The sequence below is a fragment of the Dipodomys merriami genome, unplaced genomic scaffold (assembly GCF_024711535.1).
Source record: "Dipodomys merriami isolate MVZ:Mamm:240054 unplaced genomic scaffold, mDipMer1.0.p SCAF_1322, whole genome shotgun sequence".
Lineage (NCBI taxonomy): Eukaryota > Metazoa > Chordata > Mammalia > Rodentia > Heteromyidae > Dipodomys > Dipodomys merriami.
Window position 1 is genome coordinate 88,932 of NW_027202630.1, and position 17,152 is coordinate 106,083.

Below are 17,152 nucleotides of genomic sequence, written 5' to 3' on the forward strand. Positions count from 1 at the left end.
TCCGGCGACTGACCAAGGAAAGTGCCAAAGATGTATTTATCCCAACATAAGAAAGGCACTCCAGGGACCCTGACAATGTTAAAACATTCAGAGGCAATTACAAACAAATGTTTGGATGACAAAAGTGGTATCAGGTCCTGAGTTACTTGAGCTTTGTCTTCCAAAAAATTGATCAAGCCAGAAAGTCATGGAAAGATAAGTTTTTAAACATTCCTATCACCCATGTTGGTGTAACTGGGCAAAACTTTCCAGAGATCTGTGATAGTGGGTAGTAAAAGCTAAGATTGTAGAATGTAAATCCCAAAACCCCTGTATCTGCTCAAAGTCCTAATTGGCAGTAACTTTTGAGCTGGTTAAATTCATCTGTTGAAAAGCTTGTAAAGCTGAGATTATGTTCCTATTGAGATCTGTCTAAAGGCCTACATAGGTAGGCATTCCTCTGCCAGACAGAAAATGCTTTTATAAACCAGGGTGTTAAACAGGCTATGCTGCTGTAGCCCAAGAAAAGGCCTGTACATTTGTTATAGGTTAAATGTTGTCTATAAGCCACTTTAAACAGGCTACCCAGAGGCAGTGGGCTGTACTTAGAGTGCCAATCAGTCTCAGGTTAAAAGCATCTACTGGGCTTTCTTTTAAAAATCTCTGACAAGTAATTGTTAGTCAATTGTTAACAAGTTATAGGTAACCTCCATCTCATTGATCTCCTTGTTGCTTTAGCTGGAAATAAAAAGAGCTTTTGTAAGAAAGTTCAAAGCCATCTTGGGCACAAAAAAAATCCTTCTAAAACTCCATCTCCCTACTAATCAGCACAGAACCAGGACTATCCAGCCAAAGGCTGAAAGTGGCATTGTGACTCTAAGTAGTAGAGCATTAGCCTGGAACAGAAGGACTCAGGGACAGTGCCCAGGCCTTGAGTCCAAACCGTAAATGCCAACCGGGACAAGCTATCCCAGCAATGGATGTTGAGACAATGGCCAGGACAAAGTCAGTCCTGACCATGGAAAACCATGGAAAAGAATAAGAGATGATACCCTAAATGGAGTCACTTTATGCTTTATGCATTGTTTCTGGCAAAACTGGAGCTTCAGCTTCCACCCCCACTACAAAGGCAGAGGAGGGGTCCCGCAGAGCAGTGGGGACCTCACAGATGAAGTCCTTCAGGGGTGGGGGCCTCACAGAAGAGGCTGCAAAAAGGAGTATACCTCACTGGGAGGCCGCAGGAGTGAGGGTGCCTCGTGGGGAAGGGCAAAGAAGTGAGGGTGCCTTGTGGGGGAGGCCGCAAAAGAGGGGAGGGCCTCACAGGGGAGACTGCAGAGGAGGGGAAACTGCAAAAGCAGTACACAGAGGAGGAGTTTAAACTTAAACTCATCCATACTTTTACCTTCAGTTGCAAGGGAGAGGGAAAGAGGGAGAGGGAGAGAGGAAGAGAGGGAGAGAGGGAGAGAGAGAGAGCCAGAGCTATCTGCCCAAGCACTCGCAGAAGTGGAGTTTTAAATTTGGGGCAAAATTTGATTGAAGGGGCTCAGAAGCCCTCCAAGGCCCAGGTGGCCTTAATGTAAAGAAATTTAGTGTCCTTCCCATGGTAACGGACCTGATGCCATGGGCCTATATTAGAGTGTTCTCCACAGTACAGGTTGGCTCCTAAAGGGGGTGGTGGCCCTGCCAGTGGAGAATGTCTTCATGTTTGTCCATTTGCATTCCTTGGGCCATGGAGGAGGGGTCCTTGGGCCAAGGTAGGCCCCTGGCACTTGGCCAAGGTTTGGCTCTGATGAGGGGAAGGGGGGCTCGGTAAGTCACAGAGGCCCAGGTACCCTTACCACTGAGATATCAGAATCAGAAACGCAGACCTCAGATAAACTTTTCACTTACCCTGGAGTGGGACTTAATTAGCAGTGTTGGATGGGCTGGTAGAGCGCTCAGTCAGGAGAAAGTTACCTTGGTGGTCCTCTGGTGGCTGGCGTATAGGATCTCAGCATAGGTCCCAGGGAAGCTGGTTGAACCTCCTTCCGAAGTGGAGGGAGGATCAAACCCACTGGGGAGCCTATCCCCACAGGGGCGACCAATGTAAGAGGATTAGACAAAAATCCATGCAAGGGGACCATGCAGAAGCAGGAAGGCAAAGGAGAAAGATTATTACAAGGTTTATTAGAGAAGCGATATTTCCCCCAAGAGGGAGCACATGACCTCCATCACTATCCTGGTAGCAGGAGGATCTGAGGGAAAAGGAAGTGAGGTAGATGGGAGTCCAGGTGGGTCTGGGCAGAGAGAGGGAGGGGCCAGTTGTATGGAGGGAACTCCAGAAATGGGAGGGGACCCAGGTGTAGGTGCTCATACTTCGAGCTCATGACTCTACCTGATTCTGGGGCCTGGATGAGTTGCCTTGATCTCTTCTAAGTCACTTTACCACATGAGGCTTTTCTGAACTCATACATCACTGCAAATTGCTAACATTCCTCCCTAGCACATCACTCAATATATTTTTTCCATCATATATTTAAACATATTTATGTGTATACATTCCCTACACTCTCCCAACCCCACACACAAAGGCATAGACCTTCAAAACAAAGCTTTTCTTTTTTTCCTTGCTACAGTGTCTAGAACCTAATAAACTCAATAGATACAAAAGAGTGAGTTGGGTACTAGTGTCACACCTGTTATGCTAGCTATTCAGGAAACTGAGATCTAGAATCACTTTTTCCATTTATTTCCCGTTTTCATTAAAATTTAAGCATTAAAGGAACTTTTAAAGAGAATCAAGACTTCCTTCTTTCTGGAGGTTTCCTTCACTCCCTTTCACCTAGTCCAGCTCAACCTATGTCCCCCTGGGAGTTTTGGCATCCCAGAAAATCCACAGTCCCTCAGACCCCAGTTAAATTCAGACAGAATCCAGCATTGCCTTTACTCATGTGGTGGGCAGAGCAGAAAGCATACACCACGTGTGCTATCCAACACCTCAAATCCACACCTGTGCCACTTCCATACTCCCAGCCACATGAGCAGAATTGTGTCACCAACGCTTGCACTGGCATAGGCTTCCATGGTCATCAGGACAGATGTCCTGAGAGTTATTTCATCTGCATAAGGTGACATTTCCTGGGTCCAGGTATATTGCTGATCTGTGAAATCACTGGCATTGGAGCAAGCCAGGGCTGCTGCAACCGCACTGTAGGATGCATCTCTCTGCAGCAAAACCTGAGGCCCTTCCTTCCTAGACACAATGGAGATCCTAGAAAATTCCCTGCTTGTCCCTAGGTGAGTCCATGAATTTATCCACAGCCCTCATCTGTCAGAAATGAACAAAGAGTACAGAATTGTTCAAGTCATTTTCCTTCTTCACAGAAGGGTGCACTATCATCCTGGCCCCCCAGAGCGAGGCAGCACACCAAATGGGGGGATCCACTTGGTTTTCATCCCAACCTAGGAATGATATTGTCCCTTCTCATGTTGCTAAGGTGTCAGGATCACATCTTTGTAAACAATCGGTTACCAGGGTAATAGGGTCATAGAAGGAAGACAAGTCATTCTAACCATCAGTGGACCATCCCTAGTCAGGAGGCAGTGTACTTTGGGAGGCTATTGCTCAAAAGCAAACATCCTTTTTACCTGTTAATGAAACTGCAACTCCACTGCACCTCACCTTTGTCATTACAACAACAACAACAAAAAGAAAAAGAAAAGGGTGTTTTGGACTTTCTTGTCAGGACTGGCTTGAAAACATAATCCTCAGATTTCAACCTTCTGAGTAGTGCCAAGGTTTTTTATGAGACAATTCTCTCAAATTAACCACCAAGAAAGAAGCAAAAAGAAATAAAGAAAAGTCCAGGACTTGAGCTGAGGTTCAACTGGAAGATCATGGACAGCACCCATGCCCTGATTTCAAACCTATGACCAGCACATCATCATCATCATCATCATCATCATCATCATCATCATCATCATCATCATCATGTGAATAAAAAGACTGTAAGAGCCTATTAAGAATATTAAAATTGAGGGCTGGGAAGTTGGCTCAGTGGTAGAGCTCTTGCCTTGCATGCATGAGGCCCTGGGTTTGATTCCTCAGCACCATATAGCAAAAAAGAAAAAAGCTGGAAGTGGCTCTGTGGCTCAAGTGGTCGAGCGCTAGCTTTGAACTGAAGAGCTGAGGGACAGAGCCCAGACCCAGAGTTCAAGCCCCATGACCAACCACAAAAAAAAAGAATATTAAAATTGAGTGAGCCAGGCACTTTTTGGTGGCTGACATGTAATCCCAGTTAGGAGCATGAAATCTCAGGATGGTGGTTAAAAGCCCACCTGGGCAGGAAATTCCATGAGGCTCTAATCTCCAACTAACCAGCAAAAATGCCAGAAGTAGAGCTGTGGTTCAAGTGGTAAAGCAACAGCCTTGAATGAAAAAGCAAAATAACAGTGACCAGGCCCAGATACATAGGGTAGGACTACTAATAATTAATCAATTAAATACAAAACACAAATAAAAATCAGAGTGGAAGATGAGCACAAAAGCCAAGAGAATTGGTGGTTTACACCTGGAGCTCAAGCTACACAAAAGACAGAATTTGAAGATCTGGGTTCCAAGGCATCCCAGGCAGAAAAGTCCCTTACGAGTTTGTGAGTATGTATCAGGTAGGGGTCTTGAACCCAGGGCTTGAAATAGAAATTCTTTTTTCTTAAAGGTAGCATTCTACCACTTCCTTTCTTTGGGGGATGAAATGGAGATAAGTTTTACGGACTTACCTGCCCGGGCTTTCAACCCCAATCCTCAGATTTCAGTTGCTGATACAGTACTCTTATATTCTATGAGATTTTTATCTTCCATGAACTGCCAAAAAGTAAAAGAATCCAGAAGTTGATCTGTGTGGCTCAAGCCACAGAGACTGCTTGCTTTGAGGGAAAACGAACAACAAAAACCCTCATACACAGTGGACCTGCCCTGGTTTCAAACCCAGGAAGTGACCAGGCCCTATGTTCAAGCCCTAGGACCACCACCACCAGCAACAAAAGAATGACTCAGGGACAGGGACTAGGCCCTGAATACAAAGCCTAGAAACAGCATTAAAAATAAAAGTAAAACAAATTCAGAGACTGTGGCTAGGCTCCAGAGTTCAAGGTCTAGAACAAGCACCAGGACACACACACACACACACACACACACACACACACACACACACACACACACACACACACACACACACACGAAATGAACAATATAATAAGAAGGCAAAAGAAGAAGAGAGAAGTCAATGAAATATTTTTAAGTAGTGGCTCATGCCTATAATCCTAGCTACTTTGGAAGCTGAAATTTTAGGATTGTGGTTCATAGTCAACCTGGGCAGGAAGCTCCATGACACTAGGTTTTATGTGTGCTAGTCCTGGGGCCTGAACTTGTGCTGTTTTGCACAAGACTAGAACTATTCTACTTCCATGCTCTTGGTGATTAATTGGAGATGAGAGTCTCAAAAACTTTCCTGCCCTGGCTGGCTTCGAATCACCATACTCTGATTTTAGAACCTGGCTAATGTCCCTGTCTTCCCATGAGAATCTTTCTTTTTTTTTGGTTGGTCATGGGGCTTGAACTCGGCGTGCACACTGTCCCTAAGCTCTTCAGCTCAAGGCTAGTGCTCTACCACTTGAGCCACAGGGCCACTTCTGGTTTTCTGGTGATTTAGTGGAGATAATTGTCTCATGGACTTTCCTTCCCAGTCTGGCTTTGAACTGCAATCCTCAGATCTCACCCTCCTGAGTAGCTAGGATTACAGGTGTAAGCCACTGGCACTCAGCTTTTTTTTTCTTTTCTTTTTTCGTTTTTGTGGGTTGTGGGGCATGAACTCCAGCTCTGGATGGTGTCCCTTAGCTCTTCAGCTCAAGGCAAGTACTTTACCACTGAGCCACTTCCCAGCTCCTCCATAAGAAACTTACCCCTTATGAATCACCAAATTTGTTTTACAAAGCCAGATGTTGAAATGTGGCTTAAGTTTTGGAGCCTGCCAGCCTTGCTCAGGACACGGGAGAGAGACTCCAGCACAGTGACCTTGCCCTGATTTCAGGTTTAGGAAGAGTCACCACTCCCTGTGTTCCAGCCCTAGGACCAGAACCAAATAAATAAATAACTCCCACATTTTCACTGTATTTGATGTTGGGGTAATTTGTGAAGGTGAAGGGAAAAAACAAATTGTTTAAATAGGGTTACAGCTAGACCTATTGCAACAATGAGATGTACAAGAAATTATTTCAAAAATGAACTTTACAACTTTTGCCTGGTGGGGGTGGTAGAGAACATTATATAAACAAAGCCATTCATGCAGCTGTTGCTCAAGCTGTTAAAGTATGCTAACCTTGAGAATAAACAATACAAAAAATGCTTCATTCACAATGGCCCTGCCCTGACTTCAAGCCTCAGGAGAGTGGCCATGTCATGAGTTGAAGCCCTAGCAACAAAAATGAAAATAAATAAATAAATAAATAAAGCCAGAACTTTATCTGTGGCTCAAGCCATAGACGCTGCTAGTCTTGAGAAAGAAAAGGGAAAAACCTCAGACACAGTGGCTCTGCCCTGATTTTATGACTAGCAAAAGCTAAGGCCCTATGTTCAAGCCCTAAGACCAGCAATGAAGAAAAAAAAAATACAGCAACAACAAAAACTCAAAAAAAAAATGCCCAAGTCCTGAGTACAAACCATAAGAGCATCACCTAAAATAAATGCAGAAAGAAAGAAAAATACATAAAGAGCCACAATTTGAACTGTCTTGAGGTGGGAAGCCTACTAGTCTTGAGAAAAAATTAGGAATAATGACCAGGCCTGGAGTTCAAGTACTATAACAAGCTCAAAAAAAAAAATCTGTTGAGATCCAAAAGGAGTCTCTCAACATGAAGATAGGCTTGACTATCTCACTGGAACATCTTGTGGCTGAGTTTACAGAACCACTCTCAGAAATCCGACCCTTTCATCCTGCCTTATGCAAACATCCTGCAGCTGCTAATGACCACCCTTTCACCCTGCCCTACGCAAACATCCTGCAGCTGCTATGGCCAATGAAAAAGCTTCCTTAATGGCCAATTTAAAAGCTTCCTTATTCCAAGCATATAAATACCCCTGTGTGAAAAATAAAAATTTGCAGCTTGATCAGAATCCCTGTCTTGCTGTCATTCTTCATGTCTCTTGTCCCTTCATTCCTTCTCGTTTAGGTTCATCGCCCTCATTGACGTCCTGCAGGTTGGGACAAAAATCCACAAAAAAAAACTTCAAAACAAAAACCTCAGAAACAGTGGCCAGCCCTAATAATAAGCTGGATGACCCAAACTTATGAAAAAGTGAAAAAGAATAATAAATTAATGAAAAGAAGGACAAAAATATTAGAGCCAATTCAAGATTTTAAAAATATGGTTCACACCTATAATCCTACCTGCTCAAATAGCTGAAATCTGAGCATTTGTGGTTTGAATCCAGCCTGGGCAGGAAAGTAAATGAGAATTCTTTTCATTTATGCTACTCCTGGGCTAAAACTTGAGTTTTACTCAAGGGTAGAGCTCTACTGCTTCCTACCTGTTGCTGGTTAATTGGTGAAAAACGTCTCATTGATTTTCATGCCTAGAATGGCTTTGAACCTTGGCTCTCAACTTTCTTTTTTTTCCTTATTTATTTATTTTATTTTATTTTTATTTTTTTGTGAACACACTGTACAGAGGGGTTACAATTACATGGGCAGGTTAATGTGTACATTTCTTATCAAGCATTGCAGCCTCCTCCTTTGTTTACACTTAACATCCCTTCCCAGCCTCCCCCCCATCTGCCCACCCAATCCTCCCCGCTAGCCCCCCCACCAACATTGTAAAGCTCGTTTTCGACATGACAATTTGTACTTCTCATTGTTGCAACAGGTCTACCTGTATCCTTAAACGACTTGTTTTTTCCCATCTCCTACACAAGTTATACTGACATCAAATATAGTAAAAGCAGGGTTATACTGTGGGGGAGGGACATACAAAGCTACAAAGAGATAATCTTATAAATGCGTTAGAAACAAATGCATGAAAGGAAAAAAAACATTTGAATACATATCTAAGGATTCATTTTCCTAACATCACATTATCTGACCTTTTCCGCTTGACTCATACATATACTAGATATTGCAAATAAGGGAAACCATGGGACCTATGTTTCTTTGGGCCTGGCTTACTTCACTTAATATAATGTTTTCCACGTTTTTCCATTTCCTAACAAATGGGGCAATGTCATTCTTTCTGATGGAGGCATAGAATTCCATTGTGTATATATACGACATTTTCTTGATCCATTCATCTACTGAGGGGCATCTGGGTTGGTTGCATATCTTAGCTATGGTAAATAATGCTGCAATAAACATAGTTGTGCTAGTAGCTTTAGTGTGGTCTTGTTTGTAAACATTTGGGTAAATGCCCAAAAATGGGATTGCTGGGTCATAGGGGATCTCTATGTGAAGTCTTTTGAGGAACCTCCATACTGCTTTCCAAAGTGGTTGAACAAGTTTACATTCCCACCAACAATGAAGTAAGGTTTCCTTCTGTCCACATCCCCTCCAGCATCTGTTGTTGTTAGAGTTCTTGATTTTAGCCATTCTAACTAGAGTGAGGTTGTATCTCAATGTTGTTTTGATTTGCATTTCTTTTATGGCTAGGGAGGTTGAGCATTTCTTCATGTGTCTATTGGCCATCCTTCTTTCTTCTTCAGAGAAGTTTCTCTTTAAGTCTTTAGCCCACTTATTTATTGGGCAGTTGTTTCTTTGAGGATTTGTTGTTGGGGGATTTAATTTTTTGAGTTCCAAGTATATTTTAGATATGAGACCCTTGTCTGTTGTATGGCTAGTGAAGATCTTCTCCCAATCCGTGGGCTTTCTATTGATCTTGCTAGCTATGTCCTTTGCCATGCAGAAGCTCTGCAACTTCATGCAATCCCATTTGTCCCACCTTTCTTTGATTTGTTGTGTTTCCGGGTCTCTATTCAGAAAATTTTGGCCTGAGCCGAGGAGACCTAGGGTTTCTCCTATTCCATCCTGTAATGTTTTCAAAGTGTGTACTTTGACTTCGAGGTCTTTGATCCATTTGGAGTTGATTCTGGTGCAAGGTGATATATAAGGATCTAGCTTTAGTTTTCTACAAGTAGTTAACCAATTTTAGCAGCACCATTTACTGAAGAGGCTGTCTTTCTTCCATTCTATTGTTTTAGCTCCCTTATCGAAGATTAGATGTCTATAGGTCTGTAGGTTCATTTCTGGGTTTTCAATTCTATTCCATTGGTCCTGATGTCTGTTCTTATGCCAATACCAAGCTGTCTGGATAGTCATCTTGGCTTCCTGTAGTACTTTTTTTCTTTCTGTATTTTTTGACTGTTGTGGGGCTTGAACTCAGGACTTTTGTGCTGTCCCTGAGCCTCTTTGTACTCAAGCCTTGTGCTCTACCATTTGTGCCATAGCGCCACTTCTGGGTTTTGAGTGCTTAATTGGACATAAGAGTCTCACAAGGACTTTTCTGTCTGGGCTGGCTTCCAACTGAGGTCCTCAGATCTCAGCCTCCTGAGTAGTTAGAGCCATAGGACACTTATCTCACTTGTTAGGTTTTAAAAAAAGAGATAGCCGAGTAAGAACAGCACCATGCATGTGCTATTCAGGTAAGGGACTAGTTTTATTCAGTAGACCTGCTGGGACCAGGCAAGGTTGGCACTCCACCTGGCTGGGAAAAGCCTTCGAATGAGAGAGAGTTGGGAAAGAGAGGAATGAGAGAAGAAAGAGCTAGAAAAGAGCAGAGAGAGCAGAGAGAGCAGAGAGAGAGCAGAGAGAGAGTGTCTGGGCCTGGGCTAGGCCTTACCTAGGGTACGTGCAGAGAAAGGTGTGGCCACATCAAATTCAGATATGACCTCAGTGGATGCAAATGTGACTTCTTCCAGGTGTCCCAGTTCCCAAGGTAATGCAGTTACTGGATGGAGACTTTGCTGTGAGGAGGGTGGAGTCTGCTTGCCATCCAGGAGCGGACCTTACAATATTAACCACCAAAAAAAAAAAAAAAAGATGAGCTATGGCTCAACTTGTAAAACTTCCATCCTAGAGGGGGGAAAAAGCCCAACACCTCAAGAAGACTGGCAGGTCAAGCCCTAGGATCACCATAAAAAATGAAAACCAGGGCTGGGAAGGTGGCTCAGTGGTAGAGGGCTTGCTTGCTTTGGATGCATGAGGCCCTGGTTCGATTTCTCAACATCACATAAGCAGAAAAAAAAGCTGCAAGTGGTGCTGTGGCTCAAATGGTAGAGGACCTGGAGCTGAAATGCTGAGGGATAGCACCCAGGCCCAGAGTTCAAGCCCAATGACCAGCCAAAATAAATAAATAAATAAAAGCCAAATACAAAGAAATAAAAACAACAACCAAAAATAAAAAGGAAGAGTTGTGCACTGGCTAAAGATGTAGTGCTTGCTAACTTGGGGGGGGGGGCGGAGGGGGAGAAAGCATGGAGACTGGAGACTGGCCAGGCCACTTTGAAGCCCTGGGATTAACACAAAGAATAAAAACAACAACAAAAAGGCAGAAAGTGAGCTTTGGCTCAAATAGACTATCAGCTTTAAATAAAAAACAAAAACTAAACAACACTGACCAGGCCCTGTGTTCAAGCCCTAGGTCCAGAACCAAAACATAAGAAAAACCTAGCCAGGTGCCAAAGGGTCACACCAGTAATCCTAGCTACTCATACTCAGGAGGCTGAGTTCTATGGATCACAGTTTGATGCAAGGAAGGAAAGTCCGAGAAACATAATAGACTACTTAGAAAAAGCTGGAAGTGCTGCTGTGGCTGAAGTGGTAGAGTGTTAGCCTTGAGCAAAAGAAGCTCAGGGACAGGGCCCAGGCAGAAGAGTTCAAGCCCCAAGGTCGGCAAAAAGGAACAAAGAAAAAAGAAAGTGAGTAATTAAGCTGTGGCTCAAGGTATGAAGCCTGCTAGCCTGGAGAAAAAAGGTAAAAAATGTAAACAAAAGTATTAAAAAATTATTCCCAGAACCACATGCTCCAGTGCACATTTCCCTACATCCTTAGTGTGCAGACAACCAGGCCAATGCCCCTGCTATATCCTGTATCTCTATTTCAATTTGAAATTATTTGAAATTTCAATTATTTGAAAACTGCCTTCTGAGAATTGCCACATAGGGACCACATTGAGAATTATTGACCTCAAAAATATTTATTAACATGATTTCTTTTATTCTTGTGATTTTTCTATGTCCTCATCATTACTTCCCTAGCACCTAGCAAATTACCTAGTATAAAAATATAGAGACATATCTGCTTATTGAACATCTACATGTATATTTGGGATAATAAGCTAGTTTATATAGGGTCATCAACACTGAGCAATTTTTACAATGGGCCTCATACTTTGTAAAAAACAAAAACAAAAACAAATAACACAATTTAACCCTCAAGAACTCTACATTTGCTAGTCAGCAGTCACTCATACCTCTAATCCTAGCTACTAAATGGAAGCAGGTGCTTGTGTTGTTAAAAATAGTAATGTTATAAAGGAAAAGCAGAGAATTATTATAGACTATAGGAGATCAAGTATACACAACTATATATAATTCATGATCATGTACTGGTATTAGTACTGGAGAAAAAAATGAGAGGGCAGAATTGAGCCAATTGTCAAGACTGAAATATAGACAAAGATTAAGCAAAAGTATGGCATTGTGATTAATTTACTGAAGCCGGTAACTACTGTGGATATGTAATAACAGGACATTTTTATCCTGAGGAGAGCAAGATTAAAATATGTAGGAATAGAGGACTATGATATATACAAGTTAATCTCAAATGTATGTCCACAAAGAGAACATACACACAAATAAGTGATTAAGCGAAAGAAGGAAAATGTTAACTATAGTGAATTTTCATAAAAAGCACACAAATACTGTTTATATTCTTTTTATGACTTTTCTTAAATTTGACCATTTTTAAACAATACTAGATTGAATAGTGAAGAGATGCACTTGAACTGCAGAAGATGAGTTCCCGAGGAGTGTTCTGAGAGGGTTTCATGGAGAAAGCAAACATTAGGGGATAAGAATAAAAGATCAAGTGTTACCATATGAAAAATTATGGAAATCCAAACATTCAGACTACAACAATAAAGTACCAAGAGTAAGAAAGTTCACAGACACAGAAAATAACTCAGGGCTACTGTGGGTTGAGGTAAGGAAAGAGGCATGAATGGTTTAATGGCCCAAAATTTCTGTCGAGGGTGATGGATATGTTTGGGATAAGATAAAGGTGATGGTTCTACAATACTGGAAATGTACTGAATGTCACTGAATTGTGGTTATAATAATAAATGTTATTACTATTTCCCTATAAAGAAAAAAATCATCCCATTTTAGAGGCTACTGTTTCCAGGAAACTCTCTGACATTATATACTCACAGGAAACTGTACTCTTTTTTTCTTACATTCAGTAGATTTTAAACATGTATTTCTTTATGTTTTTTTTTTCTTTTTGAGTTATAACCCTGCTAGAACAGGCTGGCCTGGAACTTTCTGCTACTTTGTTGCTTGAGGAATGTCTTTCTTTTACCCAAGACATTCCATAACAAAATTTATTTTCTAATAACAACAACAACCAAAAAGATCAAGTATTAGGGTCCTTACCCTAGGACTTAGGAGCAAACAGGACATCCTGATTATATCAGTTCCCTCTGTCCAGAGAGCATTGTGTGCCTGGGGCGTACTGGTTTACAGAATGTCTCCTGAGCCTGGGAAAGATAGGGATAAAAGGAAAAAGCATCCCATGTCCTGTGCATGAGCAGGCAATGGAATATATGTTGTATTAAATATTTCTCTGGATATAGCACCTCCCTGCCCACTCTGACCTTGGATATGCACATAGCTCACAAGTCACCAACAAAGAGCAAGGCTTTCGCTCTTACTTCCATATCGTAAATGGTTACTATCTCAGTTTTTATTCACTGAAGTGTCACAAATGAATCTCAATCACCAAGAAGTAATAACTTACCCTGGCCAGTTTGTCTGATTTGCAGGAGATGTGTTGGTAAAAACATCTGTTATCTCTTCAGAAAAATCTTCATCCCATGAAAAAAAATAAAGTTTTACATGAAAAACATTCCAGAAAAACTGCTGAGGATCACAAGAAAGGTGAGAAGGAAGAGGAGTGAATGCAGCAGAAGTATGCATAACAATTTAATGAGCATGGAATATGAGTGCTTATAGAATTTTTTCCTTTCCTTCTCAAGTTTTTATGATGCATTGTTATCATTATCCAGTCTTTTACTATTAAACTTAAATGCCCAATTAAGACAAACATTTCTGAGACTTTTCTTCCACCACTGGTTAAGCTGAAGCTACAGGCGTTAGGGATAATAATAATCACTCGGCCTTCTGAGATTTCTGGGCAGACTTTGTGGCCTTGCCAGCTCCAGCAGACTTATTGTCCACAGCTTTGATGCCACACAGCAACTGTCTCCTATCACAAACAGCAAGATGACCCAAAGGAGGATAGTCAGAGAAGCTCTCCACATACACAAGGCTTGCTGGAACCATATGAACCATGACAGCATCACTAGACTTCAGGAATTTAGGACTAGCTTCCAACTTCTTACAAGATCTCTGTTCAAGTTTCTCTTTCCACTCAGGAAACTTGCAAGCAATTTAAGCTGAATGACAATCCAGGACAGAGGCATAGTTAGCACTGATTTGGCCTGGATGGTTCAGGAAGGTCACCTGAGCAGTGAAGCTAAATGCTTCCTTGGGATCATTCTTGTTGTCATCACAAACGTTGCCACACCAAACATCTTTGGCTGACATGCTTATAGAATTTTTTTGTGTATAGTATGTCGATAGATGTTCTTAATGGGCTTATAAGAGAGGTGGGCATTATCACACGTTGGCAATAAAGATAATGAAGGCTGGAAGAGGTCAAGAATTTCCACAAGATTTCTTAGCAAAGGTTAGGAGTTAAACCTTGGCCTCCACTCTCAATGCTCTTTGCGTCACATTACAGAATAATGAATGGAGAGTATGAAGCAGATATTGTATAAAGTAAATGGAATTCAGGGCTGGGAATGTGGCTTAGTAGTAGAGTGTTTGCCTAGCATGCATGAAGCCCTGGGTTTGATTCCTCAGTACCACACAAACAGAAAGAGACAGAAGTGACCCTGTGGCACAAATGGTAGAGCACTAGCCTTCAGCACAAAGAGGCTCAGGAACAGAACCCAGGCCCTGAGTTCAAGCCCCAGGACCAGAAAAAAAGAAAAGAAAAAGAATTTAAAAAATGGAATTCAAGTTATGGGAAGAGTTTCAGGCAGAGAAAATGAGTGCCAAGATTAGGGGGTGAAAGCATAGCAGGAAGTTTAGTATGATCACAGCATGTAATGTAAACAAAGGAAAAAAACAACAAAGTAGGATCCAGCAAAGACTGGGCCTTTACACCCTAGTAAGATTCCAAAGATTCTAACGAAGAGATGAGGAACCACTGAATGATTTTTAGAACAGAGACAAGTAAGATCAAATTTAAATCAAAGGAAGATAATTTTAGTGGCTGAGTAGAGAACTGATCAGCACTAATCTAGGAACAAAAAAGGAAGTAAAATTGAGGGAATAATCCATGATCCAAGTGAGCAAGGTGATGTTTAAATCAGCGGGAGAAAGGATTAATGTTGGAAGGGTGCTAAGGAAAATGTTATCTTGATGATGGGAAAGCAGAACACCTCACTGAAGAAACATGCAAACATATGGGTAAGTCAAGAGCAAACTATAATCAAGACAGCCAAACATACTGTCAGGAAATATTCCTTCTCTCTTTACACAAATAAATCCTATCCATTCACTCACTTTGAGACCAGCCTAAGGTTTTAGCCTTTAGAATCTATATATTTTTTAATCAGCAGTCTATAGCTTAAAGGGCAAATTGTTACTGCTTTATCTGACCATTGTCCCCAAAATTTCCCGGGATTGGCGGGAAGAATGTATCATAGCTCATTTGTGCCTCTCCCTTGGCATTTAAGAGAAAGAATTAAAATGACTTAGCAATCCCAAGTATAAGATGGATTGTGAAGCTGATCTCATTAATACCATCCTTACCAATGTAACTCATTTAAACAACATTTAACTATATCCTAATATGAATAAAAATCTAAAACCTGACTCGTAGGTTGTCATCCAACTAAATCCTACTGGGTGCAAGAAATTAATCTGAAAATATAATGACATACCTATATCACAAAATATTGACAAAATGATCCAATAGCATGCAGAATTTTTTTTCACTTATATTTATCTCATTCTGTTCTAAAAAATTATTTAGTGTGTACTTAGAATGTAAATAATATTCCAATATATACATTTAATTTACAATGTTCAGATATACAATGTATTATGTTTGAGTGTTAATAAACTTATTTTTTGGTAAGTGTTGTGAACAAAATGAGGCAGGTCACTGCTGTGGCTCATGCCTGTAAACCTAGCTATTTGAGAGGTTGAGAATGGAGGATTATAATTTGAGGTCAGCCTTGGCAGCACAGTTTGTGAGATCCCTTCTCAGCCATAGCCTGTTATATTAGTATGTGCTCATCCTCCAACACTAATGTGAGAGTCCAAAATTAAGAGGATCTCAGTTCCAGCCCAGCATGGGCAGAAAATTTTAGGAGATTCCATCTCAACAGAGAGGCTGGACACAGTGGCAAGTGTCTGTGATCCTAACAATGACAGGAAGATGAAATCGGTAATTGTAGTTCAGGCATGCATCTTCCGATTTTGGGAGAGTCCTTCCTTTTTCCAAAGTCCCTCCAAAGCCCACACTTTATTCCTTTATTTATTTATTTTGTTATTGTTGTTTTTGGTGCCAGGACCACAGCTTGAACTCAGCTGATGTCTTACTAATCTGAACCACAACACCAGTCTGTCTTTTTCTTGCTAAGTGGAGATAGATCTAAACAGAATTTTCTGCCTGGCTGGCTTTAAACGTCCATCCTCCAGGTCTCAGCCTCCTGAGTAGCTGATTATAGTCGTGAGCCACCAGCACCATCCTACATAATTTCGATGCAACTTCTCCTCATCTCAATGCCAGTCACCAAATGCAAAGCCTCAGGCAAGTACTGTACCATGGAGTTACACCCCTAGCCTAATACTGGGCCACAATCCTGCCCAATATATACTTAATTCTGTGGAAAGTATTTGGTAGTGATCTTCCACCATTGTTTTACTTTGTTATGATGGTACTGGGGTTTGAGCTCAGCTCACTCAAACTTAGTAAGCAGACACTCTACCACTGAGCCATGCCTTGGGCCCTGCTTTCCCTTGACTATTTTCAGGGAGAGTATGGTTTCCTGCCTGGATGCATGCCTGAACTACAATTACCGATTTCATCTTCCTGTCATTGTTAGGATCACAGACACTTGCCACTGTGTCCAAAAATGCTGATAGAAAAAGATGACCAACACTACCGCAACAGCAGGTTCCTACATTTATCCCCCGTCAGCTACATCCGTTTTTATAGTACTTCATTGAGATATCATTAAATGCCAACATCACTGCTGAATTCTCAACAAATATCACTGAGGAGGGCTGGCACAGAGTGAGAGGAGTTGGGCAGGAGTCTCTTTTCAGAGTCATTTCTGGTGAATATATTAGACAAAAATCCAACTGTTTAGAAAATCCTTCAGAGTCCTCTGAATGGTATTTAAAGTTCAGGATTCCCATTCCTACACCAAACAGATGCTGATTACATGAACAAATGCAGTTAATTGCACAAAAAAAGTTTATAAATAACACAACTGTCATATTGAGGACTAATTAGAAAGAATGCAACTATCTAAACACATCACAATGGCTTTATGTGTTTCCTAAGTTAAGACTTCTAAAAAGCAGATTTTTTAATCTATTATATCTTTGGAATCATTAAAATAATTACCATCCCTTGCTTATGACTATTATGCCACTTATTGAATACATTATTTCATTTTTGTTTTGTTTTGTTTTGTTTTTGCCAGTCTCGGGGTCTGAACTCTGGGCCTGGGCACTGTCCCTCAGCTCTTCAGCTCTTCAGCTCAAGGCTAGTGCTCTACCACTTGAGCCACAGTGCCACTTCTGGCTTTTTCTGCTTATGTGGTACTGAGGAATCGAACCCAAGGC

At 41.3% G+C, this 17,152-nt stretch overlaps 1 long non-coding RNA gene across 6 annotated transcripts in view; it reads right to left on the reverse strand.

Annotated features, from left to right (window-relative positions):
• The window catches only part of LOC138825027 (uncharacterized), a 40,619-nt gene that overhangs the window by 13,297 nt on the left and 10,170 nt on the right, over window positions 1-17,152 (reverse strand). For 2 of the 6 annotated variants that reach the window (XR_011371298.1, XR_011371296.1), the window contains 5 exons: window positions 13,020-13,086; window positions 12,656-12,759; window positions 9,841-10,005; window positions 5,920-6,082; window positions 4,738-4,822 (listed from right to left, as the gene is read on the reverse strand). This is a non-coding gene — a long non-coding RNA (uncharacterized lncRNA). Of the gene's footprint in view, window positions 1-4,737; window positions 4,823-5,919; window positions 6,083-6,521; window positions 7,208-9,840; window positions 10,006-11,949; window positions 12,036-12,655; window positions 12,760-13,019; window positions 13,087-17,152 lie in introns of those variants that run through there. The other 4 variants (XR_011371299.1, XR_011371297.1, XR_011371300.1 and 1 more) reach the window with 4 other exon arrangements.